The sequence below is a fragment of the Euprymna scolopes genome, chromosome 33 (genome assembly GCF_053919585.1).
Source record: "Euprymna scolopes isolate OS-2025 chromosome 33, ASM5391958v1, whole genome shotgun sequence".
NCBI classification, from domain to species: Eukaryota; Metazoa; Mollusca; class Cephalopoda; order Sepiida; family Sepiolidae; genus Euprymna; species Euprymna scolopes.
Window position 1 is genome coordinate 33,961,615 of NC_136514.1, and position 22,276 is coordinate 33,983,890.

General features: G+C 32.4%; 1 long non-coding RNA gene across 1 annotated transcript in view; it reads left to right on the forward strand.

Moving 5' to 3' along the window:
* LOC145258025 (uncharacterized) overlaps window positions 1-22,276 on the forward strand; it is an 899,758-nt gene that overhangs the window by 527,831 nt on the left and 349,651 nt on the right. The window contains exon 4 of the long non-coding RNA XR_013864036.1: window positions 21,736-21,879. This is a non-coding gene — a long non-coding RNA (uncharacterized LOC145258025). The remainder of the gene's footprint in view (window positions 1-21,735; window positions 21,880-22,276) is intronic.

Sequence of the window (22,276 nt, forward strand, 5' to 3'; positions counted from 1 at the left end):
AAAGAATTGAAACCTTAGGAAAACTGCAGTCATTCTACCAATTATAAATTACGTAGTAGAACTCATGAAATGGGACTAAAAAAAAAATAGCTAACGAATATACTCAGTGATTCTGACGCAAGAGAGAGATAAGCATTGCTCTTAAGTCTCTGAAATAACTGGCTAATTCTTGACATCTGGAAGAATGATTGATCCCCAGAAATAATATACGGAAGAACGTACTTGGAAACAAAAAGAGAAGCGCATTCCCTCATTCAAATACTGACATGCAAATAAACACGCAAACACACGAACACACAAACAAACACAATAGTAGAACACAGCAGGCCGATTAGTGTAGCTGTAGAGATAATTGCTATCTTCACATACGCAAAGAAGCGTTTATATAAAAACATATGCTCACACACGCACTGAACGACACAGATATAATTATATTATAGACGATTACATATTACAGCACAGATAAAATATATATATATATATATATATGTATATATATATATATATATATATATATATATATATATATATATATATATATATATATATATATAGGGGCGGTAGAGTTTTCCGTTTGTTATTTTCAAGATCGAACAAAAGGCTTTTATTTAAATGCCGATTATGGCCGACGGAGAAAATGATTAGTCCATTGACGCTTCCCGCCATGAGACAATGGGTGATACTGTTTGCGACGCAGTTAACACGTATATTAATTATGTACTTTTTTTATTTTGCAAATCGTCTTACAATCTCAGAACTAAAACATTTGTTACTTTGCTAACTAGTTGTTTTTCTTTACGACATATTAGCCCATTCGTTGAATAGTCCCCACTTTTTTTTTATAATAGTTCTCAAATCGAACGTTTTTATTGAAAAATTAAATTAATTTTTATATATAGCTTGCATGTTTTTTTTTTTACGCAGAAGGTCGATGTTGTTGTTTTTTTTTGTTAAAACAATACAACTCTCCGAATATTAGCTGGAAAAGCCAAACGTGAAACGTCCACTAAATTTGGTTGCTAGGTCTGTTTTGTTATATTGTTTGCGATTTTCTGTCGATTATTGACGCATGTATGCAATTGTTCTTGTAACATTCTAGAAAGAACATACATACGTTACTATAAAGGCTTCCTTCAGTCTTGACAGACTATAGATACCCACGGTAAGAGTGCCTGCACGTGAAATTTTTGTGGCAAGAGTTGCGCAATCTCCAACCACACCTCTCATGATTCGACATTGTTGAATACCAGTGGCAAGTGGAGGTTCAGAATGACTGGAAACAATGCCGATATAAGCGGAAAGCACATACAGCGCCTAGAATTCTCAAATGGTCACCCATCTGGTACTAGCCAGGCTCAACGTTGCTGATCTGACGAGAACCGGTGTGTCAACGTGATTATGTCGTACACATACGTTACTATAAGATTATTAAATACTACATTCCAGGCAATTTGGGTAGATACAACTAGCATAAATATATATATATATATATATATATATATATATATATATATATATATATATATATATGTAATTATAAACTTTTTAGAAGTCAGATTATGTAGGTTGTAAGTCTGCAATAGGTTGAATTTAGTTTCTTTTATTCACATTCTTTTTAATCACATTCTATTCGCTTCCCAAATAAGATCTCCTCACTATGGCTACCCAACAGTTTTTCCGAGGAATTGTGCAACTTCTCCTGGTGATATTACCTCAAGCTATAGTACGAAACTGGATACTCCACTCGACTAGATAAATTATTGTCCTGGAATCCAGTAAGACCATGAGACGAACATGAGAGATATACTACAACGTATAAAAATGGTTAATTGGGGAGAGGAACATTATGTTCTCAATTTCTTTACTAACTCAGTCCTTGAGAGATAAAGTACTTTGATGGAATATTCGAATATCTATGTGTCTCATATAGACTTCAAGTGTTAGCCCCAGGTCGTGGGCCCCTTGATTTTTGAGTACTTCGGCTGAAGTAAAATAAAACAAAAGACATAAATGTACTATAGACATATATAAGTGTAAAATAAATGATGAAGAATAAAAAAAAGATGTATATCTAAATCTAATGTCGGTTACGATGACGATTACGATGGTTAGTAAAAACAAAGGAAAAACTGAATTCACACCAGGAAAATATCTCAAATGAAAGTTTTACTGGTCCCCCCCCCCGAAAAAGTGGAAATTTCAAATTAAGCGAAGAACAACAAAATCATAGGAAAATAAGAAAGTACAAAGAAATATATTTTTTTGCAAAATTACATTTTACACATATTTTGCACCTATTTTACTAATAGGTGACAACCTATTTAAAATGATCACCCTCATCAAAAGCGATTCTTTTTTTTTTTTTTCACACGCCGGAAATGCATCGAAAGTGCTTTAATTCATCTCTCATAACTAGGGCTAGGACAATAGAATATTCTTTTCATTGTTTTAACTCTCGAGTGTGTATCCGTTGGTATCTTATATGTTTTTATATAGAGTGATGTGGTTCCCGGCTGATTAACTATGCCTAACTGTCGAGAGTCAAAGCAATGAAAAGAATATGCTGTTGTCATAGTCCTACTCATCGCCATCAAACGTCAATTTTAAACTCGGATTTTAATTCTAAACGAAACACTTGGCAAAATCGCATTCAAGGAATTAATTTACTTTACAGATTATTATTTTCATGTTGCATTTAACCCGTATTTCAATTTGTTTCCCATTATTTCCTATATTTTTTTCTCTTTTCTCGTGTTATATGAATATCAAAAGCCTACATTTTTTTAATTATTAAACCGAACTTCTTAATATACTCAGTAATTGATATGCGAGTGAATAAATAAAAGTAAAACTATTTGCATAGTGTTTGAAGATCGAACTTCAATTAAGTAATTTTTTACTCTTTCTAAGTTCTTATATGATGATTCGTTTCATTTTACTATTACGCCCAGTTCTATATATTCATACTAGCAGGGGTGCCCGGTGTTGCTCGGGTGTTTGGAGGTGTATGCTGTGCAAAAAAAGCAAAAAAACAAAAAAAATGGTTAATTTTTTAAAACTTTGACCCCTATTATGATCCCTTAAAATTTATAGTTTCGGGCTCAAATCACTTTATTAAGTTAGATCCAGGTTCAAGGAACCTATATCTAAAATTTCAAGTGTCTAGACCCAACATTGTCGGTAGAGTTCTTAAAGGTCAAATCGTTGAAATTTGACCCCTTAACAGCCAAATTTCTGGCTGACACCCATCACATCGATTTTCCCAAATCTCAGTACCCGGTATTTCAAATTTCGAGTCTATAGACTAAAAATTGACAGAGTTATTGCGTAGGGAAATGTACACAGACAGACAGACACACAGACACACAGACAGACAGACACGTTCACTTTTATAGATATATAGATTTGTCTATATCGTACATAATTCTGTAGCATATAGGATATAACGGTTCTTACAAACTCATATATATATATAATATATATATATATATATATATATCTGTATATCTATAAAAGTGAACGTGTCTGTGTGTCTATCTGTGTGTCTGTCTGTGCGTGTGTGTGTGTGTGTACATTTCCCTGCACAATAACTCTGTCAATTTTTAGTCTACAGACTCGAAATTTGATATACAGGGTTCTGAGATTTGGGAAAACCGACATGATCCGTTTTCGGCCAGATATTTGACTGTTTAGGGCTCAAAGTTCAACGATTTGTCCTTTGAGAACTCTATCAAACTCCGCCAACAATTTTGGGTCTAAACACTTGAAATTATAGATATAGGTTCCTTGCGCATGGATTTTACTTAATAACTTGATTTGAGCCCAAAACAATAAATGTTAAGGGGTTATAATGGGGTCAAAGTTTAAAAAATTGACCGTTTTTTTTTTTGCTGAGCATAGTATATATATATATATATATATATATATATATATATATATATATATATTAGACAGTAGTATGAAGTAAGTTATGAAAATATATATAGCAATTAAGCTACAGAAAATATTCCGCGTTTCATCCTTGTCAAGCTTATGGGAACAGTTATGGTTACCGCGCATTTTTATATACGTACATGGTATTGGAATTTCTAGTAAGCTAATCAGCTTTTTAGTTTTAATCGCTCCCAAAGGTAGTTCACGTCAGGTTCACTCCTTTCCCTTTTGTGTTTATACAGTAGCATCCTAAACTAAGGGACAAAATCTTAAATCTAATATTTGTTAGAAATAACAACTGTGAAAAGTTGAAATTTTACAACTGGTAGTCATTATCATCCATAATAACATTCTAAAATTTGAATAATTTGCAAAGGATAGAAAAAGAATTACAACAGTTATTTATTTATTTTCAAAATTTTACATTTAAATTGTGTCCCTTAGTTTTGGACGTTACTGTATATAAGCATGACGAATTCTAACGAGAATTAAACGCGGAATATTCTGTGTAGCTTAATTTACATATATATTTTGATAACTTACTACTTACTACTATATATATATATATATATATATGTATATATATATATATATATGTATATATATATATATATATATATATATATATATATATATATATATATATATATATATATATATATACAAAATACAATATCTTATTTTTCTTTTTATAATATTATTGAAATTACGGGGTTTCCTTGGATTTTACTTGTTCAAATGGAAATTCAATTAACTTTCTTGAAGTAATATTTTTGGATTTTACTGTCATTGGATTATTTATCTTTCATCAAACTATCCATTCAGGTGTAATCACCTTTTTCTTCACCATATTCCCTCTGCTTCATTTTTGTTATCAAGTAAGATCTTTGACTTACTTGTAGTTTCATCAAATACTTTTGTATGCAAAATCCGATCCCGTATTTTGCTAATTCTTACCCTCTGATGAGAAGGAAAGTATTTCTTCGAAACTCCGCGGATTAAGGACTATCCACTTATCAAGTGTTTCCTTTTCAGATTAAATATGTTTTAACTCTTTTTCAAAGTGTTTTTTAACATGTTTTATTAACTGTTTGCTCCTATATATACATATATATATATATATATATATATATATATATATATATATATATATATATATATATATATATATAAAGATTTATATAAGTCAACTGAATTAAGGGTATTAATTTAAAGATGGTCAACATTATGAATTTTGGAATATAACGTTTTGTCGTTTATTCTCTATATTGGTCTGTAATTACATTGAGCTTCTTAAATAAGGATTGATATATAATAGAAGATATATTTCTATATACATATATATAAATACACACACACACACGCACACATGCACACACACACAACACACACACGCACACACACACATATATATATATATATATATATATATATATATATATATATATATATATATATATATATATACTAGCATTTCAGCCCGGCGTTGCCCCGGTGTTTGGGGGTGTATGTTGAGAAAAAAAAAAAAAGCGGTCAATTTTTTTAAACTTTGACCCCTATTATGTCCCCTTAACGTTTATTGTTTTGGACTCAAATCAAGTTATTAAGTTATATCCATGTCCAAGGAACCTATATCTAAAATTTCAAGTGTTTAGACCTACAATTGGCGGAGGAGTTTGGTAGAATTCTCAAAGGTCAAATCGTTGAACTTTGACCCCTTGCTCGGGTGTTTGGAGGTGTATGCTGTGCAAAAAAAGCAAAAAAAACAAACAAGAAAAATGGTTAATTTTTTAAAACTTTGACCCCTATTATGACCCCTTAAAATTTATAGTTTCGGGCTCAAATTACTTTATTAAGTTAGATCCAGGTTCAAGGAACCTATATCTAAAATTTCAAGTGTCTAGACCCAAAATTGTCGGAGGAGTTTGGTAGAGTTCTTAAAGGTCAAATCGTTGAAATTTGACCCCTTAACAGCCAAATTTCTGGCTGACACCTGTCACATCGATTTTCCCAAATCTCAGTACCCGGTATTTCAAATTTCGAGTCTATAGACTAAAAATTGACAGAGTTATTGCGTAGGGAAATGTACACAGACAGACAGACAGACAGACAGACACGTTCACTTTTATATATATATATATATATATATATATATATATATATATATATATATATATATATATATATATGATATTCCTTGCGTGTGCAGAAATTCTCTACTAACCTCCTACCTGGATTTTTGGCTTACGGACTTTAAACTTGATTTCGTTTTATCTGCTAAAGGGTGAAAATTTAAAAAACACATTAACCTTGGCCTGGTCAAAGTCAACAATTCCCATTTCATTATGCGCATGCGCTAATTAACAGTAATAAAGAAAGCAACGTAATTATTTACCGCTTTTGGTGATTTAGCACATACAATATAGATTCCTTGGACATGAATCTAACTAAATAACTTAATTTGAGCTCCAAATAATAAATTTTAAGGGGTAATAATAGGTGTCAAAGTTTTTTTTAAATTTGACCTCTGCGGTCTCTACCAAATTACTCAGACAATTTCTGGTCTAAACATTTGAAATTTTGCATAAAGGGCAAGCTTTTCAATCGGTTCGGGTCGAAAATTTTTAGTTACCAATATATAAATGTGTGTATGTACGTTTGCATGTCTACCTAAAACTTTCGACAGAGGCGACAGATTTTACCAAGATTAATATTGTTTTGTAGTTCGACCTTTCGGACGACAAATATCGAAAAATTGGCTAAAAACATTAATATCTTCACCTTCAACTGGGCACTTTTCAATAGGAGGGGGTCGAATTTTTCGCCGATATTTTTTAAAGTCATCTTCTCGTTTCGATTGTCTAGCCTTAATTTAAACCTACGTAACTTCCGGTTTGGCGGTGGTCGTAACAGCACATACGTCATGTTTTTATCCCGTTCTTTTCCTCCTTCGCGGTAAGGGTTCGAGCCTGCCTTTCTATTACCACTTTTTTTTTTTTTTGCTCAACATACACATCCAAACACCCGAGCAACGCTGGGCTGAAATGCTAGTTTATATATAAAAGTGATATTCTCAGTGTTTTTGTGAAATGTTTCTTTCCAAACTCCTCTCTAATTATTTTGTCTATAGATTTGAAATTTGATATATACGGTATTTGGACATATAGCACATGTTCGATTTGGTTTTTAGCCAGTAAAGTTTGCTACTATGGGTCAAAGCTTAAAGTGAAACAGTTGACCTTGGAAGACTAGGTCAAAGAAAATATTACATAATCTGTTACTTTTGCGCATATGCAAAATTAAAGATACATAGCTCAAAGTCGCTTAATTTTTGTATCCATCTGTCGGTTGCTCAGATGATAACGGCGCTTTAGCAACAAATACCGTCTAAAGCTAGAACGCTATACGTTCTTGTTTCGATTCTTGCGCATGGTACCCAAGTCCTGCTTTTTTATAACGTTTGAAATCAATACTATATATTGAATAATAATGAATAGTGAATTGGCCTTATAAGAATAAAAAATGTGCATGAATTAAGATATTACGTTTATGTGTATTTTACGGCAGGGAACGCCGGGTGACCTGCTAGTATATATATATATATATATATATATATATATATATATATAATATATATATATATAATGTCGATTAACAACGGAATAATACAGACGTAAACAGTCATATTTATAATGACTGTCATAATTTAAAAAAACAATTCGTTTCCCATTCATTTTTCTTTCGTATGAAAGTTTTTCGTTGAAGATTAATTGTCACAACTCAAGTTCCTCGGTATATACTTTCTCTTAAAGAGAGAGGCAAAGAATTTAGATACGCATGATATTCAAATATCTGGGAGCCTATTCAGATCTGCAACCTATTGAATATGTTATGCACGACTTCGATAAAAAGGCGAAAAAAGTTATTCTAGATCTTTGCTGTACAATGAAGTGTAAAATTAAATGTAAAATGAACTGTAAAATTAAATCTAAAATGAATTGTAACATCAACTTAAAAATTAAATGTAAAATAGTTCGTAACATGAATTATACAATAGGCTGTAAAGTGAATTGTACAATGAACTGTTAAATGAAGTGAAGAACGAACTGTAAAATGAACTGTACAATGAATTGTACAATTACCTGTAAAATGAATTGTACAATGCACCGTAAAATTAATTGTACAATGAACTGTAAAATTAATTGTAGAATGAACTGTAAAATGAATTGTACAATCCACAGTAAAATTAATTGTACAATGAACTGTAAAATGCATTGTACACTCCACTGTAAAATTAATTGTACAATGAACTGTAAAATTAATTCTACAATGAACTGTAAAATGCATTATACAATGAACTGTAAAATGATTGTACAAGGAACTGTAAAATTAATTATATAGGGTGTCCCAAAAGAAGCTGAATTAATCAAATATAAGATTGAACAATTGAAGCATCAAAGTAGCGAAAAAAGATTTCAGGGCATCGTGATTAGCCCTACTAAAGTCATACTGAGTCATTACATCATCAATGAGTCGATATTTATCGGAGAGTGGTACTTTCAATTGAATTTAAATTTCAAATCCGTCAGCTTCTTTTGGGACACCTTATACAATGAACTGTAAAATGAATTATACAATAAATTGCACAATGAACTGTAAAATGAAAAATTAACTGAAAAATGAAATATTAAATGAACTGTAAAATGAATTGACAATGTAACTGAAAAATGAACTGAATAAATTGTAAAATGAACTGTATAATACATAACAAAAACTCGTCTTATTACCACCACTAATCATAATTTCTTCCTCTCTCCTTCTATTTACTCTACCTTAAACTATAAAAAAGACTTTCAAATGGTAAAAATGGGCAAATATCCCTAATAGAACTGCCGGTATCTGGAACACAAATACCGTAGGATTGCTTCCCAGCTAACTAAAACATGGTCTTTTTTTTTAGTACAACGTAAACAGATTCGTGTTTTCCGCCACCTCAAAAATTATATCTTTTTAACCATGATTACCTCATAAGCAATCATGATGTGAACTCACTTTCGATCTAATAAGCATTTACTAATTGATTAGTTTAGGGGTCTTGATACGTAGTGACATTTGAATAAAAAAACGGTGCTTGTGCATCTATGTTATCGCGCTGTAATAATAACGTTAAAAAGCCATTCTTAACATAGGGAGGGGAGGGTGTTGTGTAACTATTCTGTATTTTCCCCTAACAATTTAATAAATATAAATTATCGTAAAATTGAATTTAACTTGAAAAAAAAAAACTATTAACAAAAAAAACGGTAAGATAGATGCACTAGACCCCCCCCCAAAAAAAAAACTTGAAATTACACAAGTTTTTAGTATTCTTCATTTTTATCCAAATTTCTTCCCATTAACTATTTTTCTTGTTCGTCTTTTTCACACGTATCTTACTTCTCGTTCTCCTTCTTTTACTTCTTCTTTTTCTTCTTTTTCTCTCCTACTCTCTCTTCCTCTTCTACTCAGCCCCACCTCCACATTCTGCTTACGCTTTTCCCTCCATCATTCTCATTTTTTTTCTCTTCTCACCCTTTTGCGCTTGTATGTTCTCGGCTTCCTTTTCCTTTTTCTTATTTGTATCTTCTTCTTTTCCCTTTTTTTCTATCTTATTTTATGATTGTTTTTTTTTCTTTTCATTTCCTGCTAGTCTTCGAATCTAGTTCCATTTCTTCTTCTTCTTCTTCTTCCTCTTCTTCTTCTTTTTCTTCTTCCTTTTCTTTATTTGTTCTTTACTTTATTTTCACCTAATTTCTTCTCTTTTTGGTCGTCCGACAAAAGAAGAGGGTTGATCTGTAAACTCATCCTCGTCCGTTCATCCGTTTGTCTGTACGTACTTTTCTCAATAACTATGCCTTGGAATTTTTAAAAATTGTGTGCAAACATTAAACATGATATGAGTAAAATAGTAACGGATTTTCCGGGAAAACTCCTGTTGCCCCTTTCCCGCCCCCGGGGGTGGCTTTCGGGTTAAAATGGCTAAAATTGACACTTTTGTGTTTATTTAAAAAAAAAATTGATTTCTTGAATTTTTATAAAACTTTCTGAAAAGTTGCAACTAACTGATTTCTATATAATTTTCTTTGTCTATACTTCACGATGCCTCTTGGATGTGCCCCAGGGGCTTTTGGGGGGCTAATAAAAACTCCATTTTTGGACTATTTTACCATATTTGTCAAACATTTTCTGGTTATGTCTATTTAGCAGTTTTGCATGGTGCTGAACTTAAATTTAAATATGTGAAGGTCTTGGGAACTTTGGAGATAAATGATGGGGGGGCAAATGATGAACTTAGCCATTTCTTTTTTGCATGGTGCAGAACTCAAATTTACGTATATTAAGGTCTAAAACTGTGCCGTTTGTTTATTTTCCCTAGGATTTGACGGGGACTTTGGGGGATAAATGGATAGGGGGCGGCAAATGCTGGACTTTTTTATGTCTCGTTCACTGTGTACTCACGGGGGTGGGGGTATGCATGCTTCACTTGTTAGTTTTTTTTTCCATCTTCCTTTCCTTCTTTATTTTCTGTTTTTTCACCTTCGTCTCATCTCTCAGTCTCTTTCTCTCTCTCTCTCTCTCTCTCTCTCTCTCTCTCGCTCTCTCACTCGCTCTATTTTCATTCCTCTTTTTTCCTCTCATTTTTTTTTTTACACAGTGATCACCACTTATCAAGGCCCGGAAGCCACTCAGGGATAAGGGTTATTGCAAGTACATTAAGTTAGTGAGGAGATTTGCTGAAGTGTTTACTTAAGGGGGCGGTTCATTAGGAATTTATTAACATTGGACTTGAAGACATCCAAGTTGTAGTCCGGAGGGAAGCAGGCAGACGGAACAGAGTTCCACAGGCGTGCAGTTCTAAGAAAGAATCTATTCTACTTTTCTTTCCTTGTCAGCCTTTGCCAAGCTTTTGTATGCATTTTCTCCTCCTCATCATCCTTGTTATTTTTTTGTTCTCCTCATTCTTGATCTCTATCCGCATCTATATCCACCATCTTCCTTTTCTATTTCTTCTTTTCGCTTCTCTTTACTTTCATCTGTTTTTTACTTCTTTTTTTTACTTCGTTTATTTCTTTTACCGTTCCTTTAAAATTCTTTTCCATTCTTTTTCCTATTTCCATTTTCTATTTTTTTTTTACTTTAAACAATTTCCTTCTTTTTTCTTCTTCTTCTTTTTCTTCTTCTTCTCCTCTTCCTCCTCCTCCTCCTCTCCCTCTTCGATCTTCCTCTACCATCCTTTTCTTCTTTTTTATTCCTGCAAAAGATAATCAATTCACCTAATAAATGCAGCTTGCTTTATTACCCACGAATCTCTTTTATTACGATTGGACGACGTTAACGTCTTAGTTGGAGCAGCATTTCAGACAATCAAAAACTGGCAAACGCGTATTATATTCTCCCGCGATGCACCGTACAATATCGGCAGCAGAAGCATCCTTTAGAAACAGATGGACTCGTATTGAATGCTTTTCTGAATAAAAAAGTGATTCCATTTTTACTGCTGACATCTGCTATGGCAAGCAATTATAATGAACACGCTATACGATTAATGTTTCGATCTGAGAGCTGGATTAGATACGAGTATCTAGAAGTCGTATCGTCTCATTAAGCGGGCTTTTCAGGTCGTGCCGTAAGGCAACGGGGAATAATTAAATTGGCTGTTGGAGATAAGTAGCCGATATGAACAGCTAGCAGAGAGATTATATTGTAACATATCATACCTGACCTACGATTGTACAGGACTATCTATATATCTATAAAAGTGAAAGTGTATGTGTGTGTATTGCGATCTGTGTACATTTTCCTACTCAATAACTCTGTCAATTTATAGTCTACAGACTCGAAATTTGATATACAGAGTATTGAGATTTGGGGAAATCTTTGAAATTACTCAGACAATTTCTGGTGTAAATATTTGAAATTTTACATAAAGGGTATTTAGAGATAGGGCAAGCTTTTTAATCGGTTGCGGTCAAAAATTTTTAGTTACCAATATACAAATGTACGTATGTATGTATGTATGTATGTATGTTTGCATGTCTGCCTAAAACTTTTGACAGAGGCGACGGATTTTACCAATATCAGTATCGTTTTAAAGCGTGACCTTTCAGACGACAAATATCGAAGAAATAGCTAAAAACAGTAATATCTTCACCTTAAACTGGGCACTTTTCTACAGGGGGGGCGCTTTTTTCGCCGATATTTTTAAGTCATGCTTTCCTTTCGATTGTTGCACTTTAAAAAAGTAATTGAAAATCTTATATCTATATCATTAATTGCTAGATGAAAGATAATGTTTTTAAATTGCAACAAAATGTGTATTACATAAAATAAATCCAAGGTAAATTTTTGATTCAATTTAAATTAAATTTTTATACCTTACTTTGTAAAATTTATAAAAGTGCACTTTGAAGATAAATAAATTTCAAATTGAATAATATACCTTTATTTTTAAAGCCTATAGTAAAAACATTTTGTTTAACAATTTTTATGCCTTGGATGAAATGCTTTTCTAACTTGTATCTTATCTTTTTAAGATTATATTTTAAAACTCTCATTCTCTCTATTTCAGTGTATTTCTCGTCATACCACAACATATTTTTTCAACCCCCTGTTTGTCTTATTACAGGTCTGAATATTTTCTCTGTTTCAGTGTGTATTTCTCCTCACACCACAACTCATTTTTGCAAGCCGTCTTTGTATTATTACAGGTCTGAATATTCTCTCTGATTCATTGTGCATTCTTCCCCACATCACAATTCATTTTTAGCAACTCCCTCTTTGTAATACAGGTCTGAATAATAAGAAAATCTGATTTTTTAATAAAAACTTTATAAAAATAACTTTTTGATTAAATTTTTAAAAACTTCTTTCAGAATAGAAAATCTTACAAATTTAATAAGGAACATATTTCATATAGGATTCATTAACAAACATAACGAGAAAAATAGAGATGAAAATTTCAAAAGGAGTGTATAACTGGTTACGGTCAATAATAGTCCTCGCCAGCGAAAGTCTTTGTTATTGCTATTCTATTATTATTATTATTTAAAATATTTTAGAACACTCCCAGACACACCAAGTACATTTGTATGAAATATCAAAAGATTGGCCCAATTGTTTCGGAGTTCAGAGGAAACTAACTCACACTCACATGCACGCACACACAAACACAAAGTGCCTTTTATATATAAGCAGAGATAGATATTTTTAGACTTTAAGCTGCATACACACAACCGCACACATACACATACTCATCTTTATATCGTAGCATATACGAGACTGCTGGCGTCATGTGTCTCCATAAGCGACAGTATCGACTATATTACATTTATAAACATATTTTTTTCGGAAAATGCTCTCTCCCCCTCTCTCTCTCTCTCTCTCTCTCTCTCTCTCTCTCTCTCTCTCTCTCTCTCTCTCTTTGTTATCGACCATATCAGTTCATTTCCCTTGGTCTCATATATGACAAATAATAAAATTGACTTGAACTTTGATTTATTGCTATAATAAATAAACGATTTATGTATTATCAATCAATGCCGGATTTCTGATCTTCTCATTCCGCCTCCTCCGGTCTTGCAATGAATCACATTTTTGTTTTAATGCATTAGTAATAATAAAAATGACCCCCCCCCATATAAGATGCTTGCTTCTCATTTCTCCACATCAACCTGATACTAACACACATTTTTAAAGAATTCCATGTCGACGCCGAGTTTTTATTATCTTCTTCGTTTCAACACTATAATGAAACACATGCTCATTCTAGTTACTAGAAAAGTTATTTGGGTTCTTTAAGAAAGTCTGGACGTCACAATTTTGGGGCAAGTTGTAATATAATGAAATATATCAGTTCTGGAAAAAATATTCTTTTGTAATTTGATGTAGAATTGGCATAAGCACTGAGCGAAATTCTATTTCAACGTAAAATATCAGTCTATTTACGGTGCAATTATTGCATAATCACCAAGCAATAATATATTTCAAGATGCGATTTTTCGCCTTATCTTATTAAATGTCGGATAGATTATACAATCCGGAGATTATACTTAAGTGTTATGCAGTTTATTATCTCCCAATGGTTTCGATCTGAAGTGTAAATTGCCATTCAAACCTTGTACAATCATAATAATATATAATATTCGGCTGTTGCTTTTTTTAGTAACTTCGTAATCTACACTTTGAGAAATGTCAAATACAATTTTGAAAGCTAAACAGCTTCAAAAAACCAAATTCGCGAAATTCGAAAAATATCCAGCAAAAGCCTGAGATCTAGCAGAGGGCATAAAAAAGAATGAATAGACGGTAGGACTATAGAATTTTCCAGAAGCACAAAACTACCTAATTGCGGGCTTGCTGAAGATTGCCATTTTTCTATCAGGAGACCACCGATTCTGCAGAAGCGGACCGTAATATATACAAGGATATCGTTCTTAAGTGTATATTATCCGTTAAAACTTTTACAATCATCATCTTTATGACATTCTGCCAGTTGCGTTTTTTTTGTTAGTTCGTACTTTACGCTTTGAAAATGTTATACATGATTTTTGGTAGGCCAAATTGCTTCAAGCAAGTGCAAATTCGCGAAATCTGGGCTTAAAAAAGCCATTCTAGCAAGCCTGGGCAAGAATATAAGGGTGACCTTTTGATGTAGATTTGTTTTTGAATATCATAAATATGAATACGTAATCAGTGTAGTAATGGCGTGAGAAAGGAACTCGTAGAAAATTTTATCTACAACAGTTCTTCATCGAATGAATAATTCAACGACAAGTTACGTAATGAAATGAAACATTTAAAGAAGAATACTGTCTGTAAAATTGTGTAGAACTGAAAGAGTAAATTAAAGGTTGTCTCTTACAATGCAATTTTAGTATTTGTATTGAACTATGTAGCACAATATTACTTTCTGGGTATTTTCTTTTAGTAGTTATTAATTTATCTCGTTTGGATTAGTTCTATATTTAAATACACTGAAGACTATTTTTATGAAATGTTAATAAACTGATATGCAAATTTACACGGATCATGCGAATTTTAAAAAAGAAAATCGAAAAGGTTTTTTTCGGTTACAGTAAAGATTTACTTTCTTCATCTTAATACCGGAAACCAATTTTTCTTCCCACATACGCATGCGCAATATGAGAATAATTGATTGCACACGACAGCTCAGGAATCCTCTGGTGACACACACACGTATTTTGCATCGAAGTTATAAAACCTATTTTTATATTTATCATTAATAAATTTACTAATTATTTACTCATTTATATGTATTATATTATCATTTTTTAAAGTTATTTTTTAGTAAAATAGGAACTTGATTATGTCCACATTTTGTTCTTAAGGAGGTGGCATTTTTTCACTATCTAGACATGCATTTAACAGGTTTTTTTTTTGTAATCTAAGGAACTGCTACATGGTAAACAGCGGATAATCCCCGTTTTCTATTTCAAAATTTGAATTATTACACACACACACACACACACATATATATATATATATATATATATATATATATATATATATATAGAGAGAGAGAGAGAGAGAGATAGAGAGATAGAGAGAGAGAGAGATAGATAGATAGATATTGCTTTTCATATTCTTTCAATTTCCGGTGACAAATGATAGACAGATGAAACTACTTATTCTGTGTGTTCATTTTTTTCCGCAATAATATTGGGTAGGTTTCACGTCCAGCCGATGTCAGCTAAGTGGATTTGTGCAAAGCATCGCACAGTGAGCCGGCAATTATTAATTTGGCCAGTGTTTCTGTTTGGATCGAAGACAAGACGTATCAATACGGCGAGACTGGACTGGGAATAGTGAGAGGAGAAGGTAACACGACGAGGGGAGAAGAAAGTGGTTGGAAAAGAAGAAGTAAGATGGAAGAAAAATCTAATAAAAAAAAGTGTATGAGCGAGGAACGAAGGGGCGGGAAAAATGAATTGAAAAGAAGGAATTGGCAAATGAGCGTTGGAAGATGGGTGGGAAGAGGGACGCATAGGAGCATAGAGATAAAGGAAGAAGAGTTTGACGAGAAAAAGAAGAATGAGTAGGAGAGTTGGAGCAATTTACATGGAGGATTTGCATGAGAATAAGAACTCATCAACTTTAAAATGAAAAGAAAAAAAATCTGAATTTGCGTTGTCTTTTTGATATTTACACTATCTTTTGAGCTACGGAACAGGTGCTGTCAAGAATTGAACATTTTAGTATGCTGAAAAGATAAAGGATGAAACAAGGGGCATATAGAAGCATAAACAAAAATCAGAGGATTCGAACGCAAGGTATAAAGAAGGGGGACAAAAAGAGTTGAATAAAGGAAGAGGCGAAAAGAGGACTTAATAGATTGAAAGAGGGCAGTGAGAAAATTGAGAAAAGTCTATGGATATAAAGAATAATATATATATAAAAACAAGCTTGAATGGGAAAAATAAAGGACGAAACAGATGATAGTAAAAAAGCCGAAGTAATTATTTGCAAGCCCCTGTTGTCGATATTCACCGGTACTAAAAATGTTTTAAGCGTTTTCATTGGTTTATATACAATTTTTTCCGACACTTTCAACATGGCCGCCAGAAAGTCCACAAGTGATTAATGCTTTAATTAATTCATTTTGTAATAGTAAAACTTGTTTCTTAATCCTAAAAAAGGAAATTAGACTTATTTTTACTTAAAACATTACTAAATAAAAAAAGGCGAAATAGCGATTTGATCGTAAGTCGGTTTTTAAAACGTATTTTTGAATATGCAAAGTACATTTTATAAATTAAACAATGCTGTAATATTTCTAAATTATATCCTCTCATGGGCATATATATTGGTTTGTATTTAAATCTTATACTTCTGAATTACCTTTATTAATTTATTTGCACATATATGTGTCATATCTTTTTTATTGATTTATTATTAGCACCATTCTCTCAGAAAAATAAACCTGATAGTTAATTATTTCGCCCTTCCCTCTCTGTAACCACCTCTCTTCCTAACGTTCTCTCCCTTTTCATATATATATATATATATATATATATATATATATATATATATAGTAAGTTATAAAATATATATGGCGATTAAGCTACACTGATTATTCCGCGTTTCGTCCACTGTAGGACTCTTAATCGCCATACATATTTTATAAATTACTAACTAGCTCTACCTACGTATTGAGCACTTTTGAAGTAAATACTTAAAGCTTACGCATAAATCTATACTTTCGTATATTAATTTTATGTGAGTAAATTAAGTAGTTATATATATATATACATATATATATATATATATATATATATATATATATAGGTATGTGTCTGCATGTATATTATTATTGGCAACATTCTGTCTTTTGAGACAATGGCATTCTGCACCTAGTTTCGTTTACTACAGCATCTGCTGTTGCTTGATAGTACAACTTTAGATTTGGAGCTACGTTGGCAGATGCTGCAATTATAGTCAGCGGTAGAAATGGTTGTAAAGGCAGGGGTGGGCTGTATCCTCTTTCGCCGATAGGTTCTCTTTTCTTCACATTGTCTTTCTCTTTATTTCTGCGAATTTGATGCTGTCCTTGACCTTTGCTCGCCAGGCTGTGAACCGAGATCGTGTGGCTGACTGCCACAAGTCGTCAGGTCTCTGTTGCATGTGTCCTTGTAGCACAGAGTTGGTCGTCCGATTTATGTACATAACTATAGTATTATTAGTCTTTTTGTCAGTCTATATGTTCCTTTTGCAAGATAACATCTACTGGGTGGATTTAGGTGGAATTTTGTATTAATCTTTGTTGTATGGTGCAGCATCCTAAGTATTTTAGCATGTGTTTGATGCCAACTTAGAGATTATCATGGACCAATAAGATTCGTCACCACAATATCATTTTTAAATAGAAGTTTGCTGGTAAGCTACTTGTTCGATCTGGCTGGAATTTTGTATGGCGTTTGATATAATTATGTTTCGAAAAGTAAGTATTATGGAATCTTTTCAATGTATAGTCAGAAATTAATAGGGAATCATACGGATTAGTATGTAATGCAAAAATGGCTACAAAAATAATCATATCCAACCAATAACTAAGCATAAAGAACTCATTCTATGTCAAAGTCTTCTAACTTTTATTCACTACTAGCAGGCTGGCTGGCATGGCCCGCTCGTAAAATACGCTTAAATATGATATTTTGATTAATCCAGATTTCGTATTTATTATTATATTATATTGGACCCCATATATATTAATGAATTAAATTAAAAACAAAATAACGTGCGCCCCACTGAGAATCGAAACCAAAACGTTTAGCTTACGATATATTTTTCATTTGACTTTAATGCCTGAGCTATAAAGCCATATTTGCTGCAAAGCTAAAAATTAAAACATGAACCAATAACTATTACGTAAGGCATGCATATTCTTAATGCCGTTGTTTGAAAGAGGTTTGTGTTTAGTATAACCTGCTTACGCAAATATTACGCAAGTATAAATCATGTGAAACATCTGCATGAATATAATTAAACGTAATAGTTAACTAAAGATGATTATCCCATAGGAAAACCAAAAAACATTAGGGAATTAATTAAAATGAATGTTAAAAAGAACATGCAAATGCGTTTAATAAGTAAGTTATAAAATGTATATGACGATATCAATATAATTTACTACATAGCTCTACCTACGTATTGAGCACTGTTGAAGTAAATACTTAAAGAGAGAAAGAGAGTGGGGAACGTGTTCAAAGAATTGCTCTCTCTATATATCTATGTAGTAAGTAAGTTATAAAATATATATGGCGATATCTATATAACTTACTACCTAGCTCTACCTACGTATTGAGTACTGTTAAAGTAAATACTTAAAGGTTGTGCATAAATTTATACTTTCGTATATGTATATTAATTTATGTGATTAAATGAAGTAGTTATATGCATATATATATATATATATATATATATATATATATACACACGCTTGGAAGAGATCAGGTAGTTGCTGTAATAAATCTTCAGTGTAAGAGCTTAATGCAGAACAAAGCATGCATAAAAATAAAAAAACAAAATCCAACACAAACTCAATCCAATCTCATTATAATTTAATTCGAACCAGTGCCAAGTCTAATCAGATGAAACGAACTAGTCAGGTCTGTAACATACTTAGCAAGGATAAACGTACCGTCACGGTTTGTCTTATTTGGAGAGAGAGAGAAGAAGAGATGGGAGATAGAGTAATTAGGTATTGTACTCGAGAGAAAAAAAAGAAGTTTATTGGGTGTTAGAAGAGGAGTCTAGGTTGACAATAAACCAATTGTCCACCTAACAGGCTTGTACAAGTTCGTCTCGTCTGATGAGGCTTGGCAGAGAGTTGGAGCAAATTATAACGAAATTAGATTTTGCGTAGGATCTTTTCTTCTTACCCTTTTATATGTGTATGTGTGTGTATTTATGTGTGTGTACTAATATATATATATATGTGTGTGTGTGTATACATATATACTAGTATGTTTTTCGGCTTTTCCTGAGTTTAGACGTGAGATAGCTTCATATGCAACATCATAGTGAAGAAGGTTTGCCTTAATAGCAACTTTGATGTTGTCAGCTTGATATCTTACAAACGACGCTATTAGAATACATGTTAATGCACTGCATGTAACGACGCGTATAAATATATTCATTTAATTGTGTAACAGGTCTTAAAAGTTCCATTAGCTTCTTTTAAGAGACAGAGACGCTGAACTACTTCGGTTATGGTCACATGCAAATTGTACACGTGGATATACTTACGTTTAAATATAAGTACATTCACATGCCCAATTTGCACACTTTCTAGTGTGTATTCAATTTCAGGGAGAGATATATGCTCTTCGCATATATATATATATATATATATATATATATATATATATATATATATATATATATATAAAGCTGAATGGCTGTGTGTGTGTGTATCTGGTCACGAATAGGTTCCTTTATGGTTGACTATTTTAAAAAACTGATTTCATATAATGATCGAGGATGTATGGAGACACAGGAATGGGTACGTTTGATCTAGCAAAACGGTGGTTCAGCAAAAATGTGGGGTCTGCGTTCGCGCCTGGTCCACAAAGTATGGAAATAAAAAATTTAAGAATAAAAAAAAGTTTACAAGTGTTTTTGATATAGATGTACATAATAATATTTTGATAAGTATGTTTTAACTTAAATATGGATGGTATAATAAAATTGTAGGGGCCTGCGGTCGTGCCTGACCTCCATGGAATGGAAATAGGCACACACTTTAATAAAGACTTTTCATATCTATCTGCGTAAGTATACTTTGATAATTATGTTTTAGTTTGAAGAAATATGGTATAATAAAATTATGGGGTGTTCGTTCGTACCTGACCTCCATAGAATGGAAACATGTCACAAAGTTTAACAAGGTTTTTTTTTATATAGATCCACAGACTATTGTGATAAGTGTGTACGACCGGACCACGCTCTCTCTCTCTCTCCTGATGTCACAATTTATTGTAATAAACGGATTTTACGACCGGTCAGCGCCGCTCCCGCCGCCTTCTCCAATTATACAAATAGTTTTGCCCTAACCTCGCTGTCACAATGTGTTTTTTTTTTCGACCAGACAACAAATCTACTCACCACAGTCCCGTTGTCAATTTTTTTCGACCAGACAACAAAGCTACTCACCACATTCCCGTTGTCAATTTTTTTTTCGACCAGACAACAAAGCCACTCACCACAATCCCGTTGTCAATTTTTTTTCGACCAGACAACAAAGCCACTCACTACAATCCCGTTGTCAATTTTTTTTTCGACCAGACAACAAAGCAACTCACCACAATCCAGTTGTCAAATTTTTTTCGACCAGACAACAAAGCCACTCACCACAATCCCGTTGTCAATTGTTTTTTCGGCCAGACAACAAATCCACTCACCACAATCCCGTTGTCATTTTTTGTTCGACCAGACAAGAAATCCACTCACCACAGTCCCGTTGTCAATTTCTTTTCGACCAGACAACAAAGCAACTCACCACAATCCCGTTGTCAATTTTTTTTTTCGACCAGACAACAAAGCCACTCACCACAATCCCGTTGTCAATTTTTTTTTCGACCAGACAACAAAGCCACTCACCACAGTCCCGGTGTCACTTTTTTTTACACCAGAAAACAAAGCCACTCACCACAATCCCGTTGTCAATTTTTTTTTCCGACCAGACATTTTTTTTTGACTAGACAACAAAGCCACTCACCACAGTCCCGTTGTAATTTTTTGTTCGACCGGGCAAACTTGGGCTTCACCCACCGCTTAAATATATATATATATATATATATATATATATATATATATATATATATATATATATATATATATATATTCCAAATTTTATGATGTCGACCATCTTAAAATTTATTCTTTTAATATATATATATATGTGTGTATTAAAAGAATAACTTTTAAGATGGTCGACGTCATGAAATTTGGAATACATATATATATATATATATATATATATGTATATATATATGTGCGTGTATATATATATATATATATATATATATATATATATATATATATATATATATATATATATATATGCTCCGTTGTTCTGTAATTACATTCTGCTTCTTTACTAAGGATTGGTATATATAAAAAGGAAACATAAGCGAATAAAAATATTTCTACAGTAATATATATATATATATATATATATATATATTGTACCTGATATAGTGTTTATATTCTAACTTTTCGTATTATGCTTTTTTCTATTTCTAGAAATGTGTCTGCTGATTTTCTCAACAAGATTGACAATTCCCTTTGCTTCAAGTTTGCGCTCTTCTCACTAGCGCAGGAAAATTTACGCGGGAAATTGTCACTTTTAGACTCGAAAGTCGAAGTTTTTATCAAGAAACATCACAGGTGAGTTTTTTACTTGTTTTTATTTTTTTCTAAGACATCACAAGTGATTTTTACTTTTTTCCCCCATGGATGCCTTTCGCTTCTTTTGCTAGGTTTACTATCGTCTTTTCTTTTATTGTTTTTTTTGTTGTACTATAATTCCTATCATCATGTACTGTTCGGAAAAGAAAGGTTGGGCAGTAAACATCTTTTTTTTTTCTAGGAGAACTAGTACTTTCTCTCAGTGATAGTAGAGCTCCAATTTCTGATATCGTCACAAATGTATGCTTGGAGTATAACCACCATATTTTTGTTTGAAACATGATGCATACGAAAAGACAAATTCAGATATTTAATAGTGTCGGGACGATAAATCAGAACTGGAATTGAAAATATAAGAAATCGTAATTTTCGTTTG